The following is a 6,743-nucleotide window of genomic DNA, read 5'->3' on the forward strand; positions in this document are numbered from 1 at the left end:
TGTGTGTGTGCGTGCGTGTGTGTGTGTGTGTGTGTATAATATATATATATATATATATATATATATATATATATATATATATATATCTGTATATACATATATACATAAACACACACACATACAGATAGATACATACATATACACACATATATATAAACATATTCATGTACAGACAGATTGATAGATGGATAAATATAGGCATATCTATATATGCATATACGCTTATATATGTATATATACACACATATATATATATACTTATATGCATATATATATATATATATATATATATATATATATATATATATATATATGTATATATATATGTATATATATATATATATATATTCATACATGCATATATATACACATATATAAACATATATATATACATATATATATATATATATATATATATATATATATATATATATACTTATATGCACATACTGTATGTCTATATGCATCATAATACTTTTATATGTTTATGTATATGAATAAATGGATATATAGATTTATATGTATGTATTCTGTATACATATAAACATATTTATAATATATATAAATATACATATATATATATGTATATATATATATGTATATATGCATGTATGTATGTATGTATGTATGTATATACGCACATATATATATACTTATATATACACATATATAAAGGGAAGCTAATTACAAAGATTATTATTGAAATAATAAAACGGCAACGTAGCAACAATGAGCTAGAAAAAGAATAGGAAAATATCTTGCAATTCCTTGACTTCCCAAGTTGCTGCAACTGCTCCCTCCCCCTCCCCCTCCCTCCCTCCCTCTCCGGTCATCCCACTCGTGGCAACTCGACCCGGCGCTCCCCTATATAAACCGCTGCAACGTCTCAAGGTGCACAGTTTGAGACAGTCAGCTGAACGCCACAGATCTTGAAGCAAAATGAAATTCGTAAGTTTTCATGAAAAAAACATCATATATTTGTATAGATGTGTAAATGTATACATGTATATGTTTATGTATGTATATAGAAGTGTGTGTGCATATATGTATATGTATGTATGTAAATACACACACACACACACCCATATATATATATATATATATATATATATATATATATATATATATATATATATATATATATATATATATATATATATGGGTACATGTGCATATGCACCAGGATGTCTAGTATATGCATTTATACACAATAGCACATGAGAATGCTCTGTTTTACACCACTAATATCAACCTGCTCTGTCTGCTCTGCAGTTGTCGCTCCTGCTCGCTGTGGCGATGGCTGTGTCTGCCCTGCTGGGGGCAGCACGAGCCATGCCCGAGCCAGAAGCCCTGGCCGCCGCTGAAGCTTCAGCCTACGCAAGCTACAGAGGCCACCACGGAGGCTATCATGGAAGCTATCATGGAGGACGCTACGGAGGACGCTACGGAGGACGCTACGGAGGCTACGGAAGCGGGCGCGGGTTTGGGAGGTAAGGCTCCGAAAGGAACCCTCAGCCCGCCAGGACACTCCGACCGATACATCTTACCCGATATGCTGGTGGAAACGTCAATAGAAGTGTAATGTATTGTTAAGGATTAAAGAATTATTTGCCTTTCTGGATCTTGTTTATTTTATTATTTCATGATGACGTCGAACCTGCTGGCATGGGCGTGTTTGTATAGAGGCTAATCATTAGTTCATCTTATCTCAGAATAAAAGGACAATTTTCTCGAAAATTTTAATTACCTCGGTCTTTTTGCGTATAAGAAAAATACTTGAGATAATAATATGATGTTTACATATGTTAAGCATATCTAAAATCCATACATATTTTTATTTGTTCTAAACTGATTTTTTTTTTTTTTTATGAAAAAAAAAATCGCTTCCCACAACAAATCCTGATACACTTCTCTTGAAGAAACCTAGATGGCGTTATAAGGTGTTATCAAAAGACTGTCAAAAAACTAACCACTTGCCTTCCTTACGAAGTCAGTGTGCCAAGAGCTGTCTCTCTGTCTATTACTCCAAGTACAGGGAATCCTATTACGTCACGGGTCCTACTCAGTATGCAAATGCGATATTGATCTATTAGCCAATTCCTGACCATTCCTTCGAGGATTTTCTCTAACGCGCACTGATCTGGATATGCATATGGGATGTTATTCAGTTAACCAATTATTAACCGTAGTGTCAAGGAGGGATTTTGACAATGTGTTCTATTTGCCATTTACGGCGCGGGGAGAGAATGGAAGAGGAATGCGGTTGTTTATGCATTTATTTACACAGTCGGTGTTTGTGAAAGATTCTTATATTAAGTGTCGAGGCGATCAGCTTTTGTTTCTTCTCTCCAGTTTCTTTTGGTGCGACTTCCTCCCATCGTATATGGATTATGAATATATATAGCTTTTTAATGAAAGCAAGACGAAATCAATTTATATTTATAGAAAAAAAGTTTACATAATCGACAAACGAAAACTATAGGTAAGGATTACCTACTGTATCTATCACGACTCCCTTAGGGTTTCACGGTAAAGTATCAAATCCAAAATAATTTCTTTTCGTATAGATCACTGCCGGCACTAGCAGTTAATGGACACCTTTTAGTTTGTTATTTTATAAGAAGTTACAGCCTCATCTTGAGAAACTGATACCCCTTTACAGAGCATATCAAATTAACAATAACAAGATGACATAGCTAAATCTGCTAAATTAATTGGTTTATTGATTTTTTTTTTTTTTTTTTTTTTTTTTGCGAAATACATCTTTGTGTATAATATTCTTCTCTTCAAATTATATCATACAAAAAGAGTCGCTTTTAGTCCACCTGGAAACGTTTGGTAACCACTGGTATAGATAGTGGCACTGAAAAAGTTGAGAGAAAGAAAGAAAACAAATGAACTTTTTATTCATCTTCGTTTTTATTTATAAGAGGTGATGTCAGAGGCATACAATCAAGTACAAAACTGATAAATAGTTCCCGCTATTTTGATATAAACGTGATACATTTTTTATCCTTTATTTCAACTAATACATCCCTATTGGTTTCAGCACCAAGTTACATATTACAAAATATATCACACTATATTTTATTCTATTTTTTCTTATATATAAGAAACAGGTACTTCTTTAACTTTCTTTGTACTTTATACATTTCTTAAATGAGGTCTTTGTTTATTACTACAAGATATTTTATGTTGTTTTATCATTTTTCTTTTCAAGCTAAAGAAAATGCAGTGAACGCTAGTGATAGTGCAATGATTATAAGCAATATATTATATACACATACATACAGGTCATTCAGTGATCGGCCATCGGTAATCCGGTTCTTTCAGATTTCCGGTATTGACTGTGGAGCTTATTTTCAAAATTTCCGAAATGCCACGCCACTGTTTCCCGGAGTCACCGTTTGTTTTGATGGCGCTGTACTCCAGAATCAGCTGTTGGTTCCTGTTCGTCCCTTCTCATTTTATCCTTTCTTTGCTGCTGTTTGGCCTATGATGGAGTCGGCTAAGAAAAGATATTGGGTAAAGCGTAAATTTCGTGCGTTGTCAATTGCAGAGAAAGTGGAAATGCTAAAAAATGAAAGAAAGAAAAAAAGAACAAATATATATATCATTTAGCTGGTGAACATTAAAATTTCATTTGTTTTTCATTTAGTGCTTGAGCTTCTTTCTTTCAAGGAATGTGAATGTGGTAATTTCTGTTAAATACAGCATATATAACCATAAAGGTTCCAGCATTTTTTTGAAAATCCGGCACTCCTCATGACCGGAGGTTCCCGTATATTTTAATGTCAACCTGCATGTAGACATATACTCATAAATATGTATGTATATCCATTCATCTATATATTCATATATATGTAAACATATGTACACGTATATTTACATTTCAATATATACATATAATTAGCTATCAGAATGTTTACACACACACACAAACACACACACACACACACACACACACACACACACACACACACACACACACACACACACACATATATATATATATATATATATATATATATATATATATATATATATATATATATAGACACACACACACACATGCACACATTTATATCAGAATATCATATATGTGAACATACACATACACTCACACACACATATATATGTAATAATGTAGGGGTGTAGAGCCCTAGGATGCATCTTCTGTGACTTCGACGCGAGGGTAGCACAGGCGTGAGTGACAGTCAAGGACGAGGTAGCGATGCAGACATGACGTGGATGAGAAGAGCTGGATTTATATTTCTTTGTCTTTTTGTTCTTTCGTGCTTTTCTTCTTTTGTTTGTTTATTGTTTAATTCTTTGTGATCTCTCTCTCTCTCTCTCTCTCTCTCTCTCTCTCTCTCTCTCTCTCTCTCTCTCTCTCTCTCTCTCTCTCTCTCTCTCTCTCTCTCTGGTGGCGATGGCTGGGCGTTGGAGGAGGCACCGGCAGGAGCTCATTTTGAAAACAGAAGCACTCGGGGTTGAAAAGGTCTTCCACCGGTGGCCGCCAGATCTCAACGTAAGAGGATGGGGGTGAGAGCAGGTGGAGTGAAGGGATGGGGGTGAGAGCAGGTGGAGTGAAGGGATGGGGGTGAGAGCAGGTGGAGTGAAAGGATGGGGGTGAGAGCAGGTGGAGTGAAAGGATAGGGGTGAGAGCAGGTGGAATGAAAGGGGTCTTTGCTAGAGGGTTTGTCGGGGGAGGTAGATGTGTGACCCCACGGAAGCTCAGGTGCCGAGGGCGGAGCGGTGACGATCGAGACCGTCCTCTGTCTGCCGTCTCTGCCTTTCTCTCTTGTTATCCTCTCCCTTGTCTGACGAACGTGTCCTTTGGTGCTGGCTCCGGGAGGTGTTTACTTCAGCCTTGACGAAGGGGGGCGAGTTCACAGGGCTTGTTCGAGAGGGAGATGTAGGTCACCTTAGGTCAACCAGGAAGGTATAGCTTCTGTTTCGACCACGGACGGATGTGTGAAACATTTGCGGTGACATATATATATATATATATATATATATATATATATATATATATATATATATATATATATATATGTATGTATATATATACATACATACATACATATATATATATATATATATATATATATTACATACAATATCTTTGCCATTTGTATTCATACATGAAAATGCATGTGACTAGCTTTTAATCTATATTCTTATGAATCTATACATTTACAGTTAATTACCCCGTATATCTATGTATATCGCATTTATATAATTTACTTATAACTAAATATATACAAATAAATAGGTTGCTGAGGATACAGGGAAAGATAAATGGATAATTGAAGAGAGTAAGAAGGCCAAGACTCAACCAGATCAAGTCAAGCCTCAGTTCGTTAAATCAAGGAAAGTCTCTGAGTCAAGTCAAGCCACAGGCAAGTCAAATCAAATCCAGTCCAACGCCGTTCACTTGAAGTCCATGCTGTGGTTGACGACCTCGCTGACGACCCCGCTCTCATCCCCGAGATAGGTGTGGGTGGGGGGAGGCAAGTCCACGAGGGCGACGGAGACGGTGTTGAGTCGCCCCGTCGGCCAGGAGGGGATGGTGGAGATCCGGGAGAGGGCGAAGGTGTTGAAGTCCCTCTTGAAGCGCCGTCGGATCCTCTGACAGCCGAAGAGGAGGGCGCACGGCGACAGGAGCATGAAGAAGGCGAGGACGAGGATGTGGCTGAGGTGGAGGTAGAGGCTCTCCGTCTGCGGGCGCTGGACGAAGAAGGCGAAGGTGATCCCGATGGAAGAGGTGATGATGTACAGGAAGATGTGGACGAGGTTCACCACCAGAGGGACGACGTGGAACGACTGGCGGGGCGCCTCCAGGATGCTGCGGCGCCCGGGCTTGCGTCGGAAGCAGGCCAGGTAGATCGCGATGGAGCTGTAGGCGGACACATTGAGCCCGATGTTGAGCCCCGTGCCCCCGAGGACGCCGACGAGGTGGGAGAGGAAGTATTTCCCTTCTGCTGCGTCACCTCGGGAGCCGCGATTGACGCACACCATCAGCTCGCTGTTGGGGTTGCGTGCAGCGGCCACCGTGTATCCGACGGCCGCGAGGATGACCACGGCCAGCAGCCTGCGAGAGGACACGCGCACCGATATGCCCAGCATCAGCACCGGGAAGAACACGTACAGGAAGCGAATGACGGGCGTGACCAGCATCAGGTTCGACAGGACGGCCATGAAAAAGCTGTCGCCCACGTAGTTCGACCAGCAAAGGACGTCCAGGATGGGCGGCTGCACTGGGGAGGAGGATTCGTTGGCGCCCCCCGGCACGGCGAGAAGGACTTCGTACCGCAGGGCGCCTTCGGTCCCCGATTCGAGCGCGAAACCAAAGGTGGCGTTCTTCTGCAGGCCTTCCAGAGTGAAAGTCTCCGGCGTTTCCGATTCAGGAACTGCTTCTCCGTCACGCCCGGCGCCCGTGACAGCGAGACGACCCCCAGCCCCCAGCCCAGCACCTCCGAAGTCTAAAGTCCCGTTCAGCGCCGCGTCGTAGAAACGCGACTGGCCAGCCGCTTCGGAAATCCTCCGACTGAGAGCAAAGGCATCCCGAAACAAGAACGCAAGGATGTTGGCGATCCTGACGGGGAGGACGGTGATAGCATATATCGCCGCCATGGTGCTTGAATACATCATCACGTAATCAATAAGAGACCGCTTCACTGCTGGAGACATCTGGTGGAGCGCGCGACTTACGTACATGTTCAGGGGAGTTGCAATCA

Source organism: Penaeus vannamei, chromosome 27 (genome assembly GCF_042767895.1).
Source record: "Penaeus vannamei isolate JL-2024 chromosome 27, ASM4276789v1, whole genome shotgun sequence".
Lineage (NCBI taxonomy): Eukaryota > Metazoa > Arthropoda > Malacostraca > Decapoda > Penaeidae > Penaeus > Penaeus vannamei.